A 1751-nucleotide genomic window follows, 5' to 3' on the forward strand; every position below is an offset into this window, starting at 1 on the left:
AACAACAACAACTAAAACAAATAACAACAACTACTAATAACAATAACTAAATAAACAACAACTAAATTCCATTCGTTTAGCATTGCGTCATATGTTGTTCCTACTAAATCGAAGTAGTTGTGTTTTTTTCATATTATACCCAATTGTAGTTCAAGATGAGCATTCGATGACGTATACTATCAAACTCATAAATGGACCAGATCAGAGGTTAGCGCTGATTTCCAGCTGACGGCGTCCTGTCCTAAGAAACCAGGCCTTAAGGGATAGTAGATACTCTGATCAATATTGTATCAGTCAGTCTATGAAAAAGTAGATAATGTTAAATAGATAATAAAAGAAAGAAAGAATAGATTTACTCCTTCTGAAAACAATTTAAAACCAAAAAGGTTTTACTGCCAGCTTTTTCTCTTTTCCGTCTCGCTTTCACCTTCGGACCTGTAGCAATAGTGTGTATTACAAAGTTGTGGGTAAAATTATTTATTTAAAAATATAACTTAAACAATCAGTTACTGAAATCGACAAAAAATAAAAAAAGGGATGTTTCAACCTGTTTGTTCTGTAAAAAAAAAAATCACCTTTTTCAGCTGAGTTAAAATGAGATTATTGTTCATATTAACTAGATGCCCACAGTTAAAAAAAAAACAAAAAACAAATAGTGTTGTAAACTCAGTTTTTTTTTTCTTCAGAAAAAAATACCATTGCCTCACCTTTGAACATCAAGAACTCTGGGAGAGAAAGGTCCGTTGCATCAGTCTCATCAATGGCTTAATTTTGCTGAATTGATAACATGAAATTTACTATGAAACCTTGGAGCCGGGCAAATCACAACTCTTATCAATACTCGATCTGCATTTCGCAGGAACGAAAAATACTTCGTCATGGATTGCATCAACAAAATAAAACTGAGCCAGAGGAACAAAAACTTCACCTCACCTCAGCATGGCTATCTCGGCTGCTCAACTATAATGGATCCCAGCCATAATCGACAGATCGGCGAATCAAAGGAATTCAATACTAAATCTTTAAAATTATTTTACGTACCTATGTTATAGGTTTTTTGCATCGTTACAAAAATTAAACATAACTCACCCATATGAAAACCAGACATGAATGAGATTAAAAAAAAAAAAAAAAAAGAAGAAGAAAAAAAGAGAGATTTTTCAATTTTTACATTTTGACATTCTCGATTATTTGAATGTGTCGCACAAAATTTTGGTTTTAGCACATGTCATACCTGCCAACTTTTAATCTCTTCCATTATCATTTTTCCCAGTGGTATTGAAATGGAATTAAAACTTCAATTTTAAGCAAACAAATAAGTTGTATTTGAGTAAACTTAAGTTGATAACCATGATAGTAACGCATATTAATATATGTGCTTAATTTTTGTAAGAATAGTGGTGATCAATATCATTTAAAAATTAAGATTATAAAAGAAAAAATAGTATATAATTACTACCACTTTAAATATGAAAATAAAATCTTCCGGAAAATCCGGAAGAGTTGGCAGGTATGACATGTAGATCAGAAACACCGCTCAGGAAATCCCGGACATTACAAAGTGTGGAAAAATTAAAGAAAGTAAAAATTGAAACACTAAAAAATTTGTTGACTCATTCATTGTCACATGCCTTCTATTCTAATGTACGCCTCACCAACCTAGTGCAACATCTCCACATTACTCCTTTGTCAATATCTAAATAAAATATGTCAGAATAAAATTCTCTAAATAATAACACGAGCAACATGGT

At 31.6% G+C, this 1751-nt stretch overlaps 1 long non-coding RNA gene across 1 annotated transcript in view; it reads left to right on the forward strand.

The window, feature by feature from the left end:
• Positions 1 to 1088, forward strand: part of LOC139426618 (uncharacterized) — a 30479-nt gene extending 29391 nt beyond the window's left edge. The window contains exon 2 of the long non-coding RNA XR_011637843.1: positions 687 to 1088. This is a non-coding gene — a long non-coding RNA (uncharacterized lncRNA). The remainder of the gene's footprint in view (positions 1 to 686) is intronic.
• The last annotated feature ends 663 nt before the right edge of the window (positions 1089 to 1751 follow it).

This window comes from Parasteatoda tepidariorum, chromosome 9, assembly GCF_043381705.1.
Source record: "Parasteatoda tepidariorum isolate YZ-2023 chromosome 9, CAS_Ptep_4.0, whole genome shotgun sequence".
Lineage (NCBI taxonomy): Eukaryota > Metazoa > Arthropoda > Arachnida > Araneae > Theridiidae > Parasteatoda > Parasteatoda tepidariorum.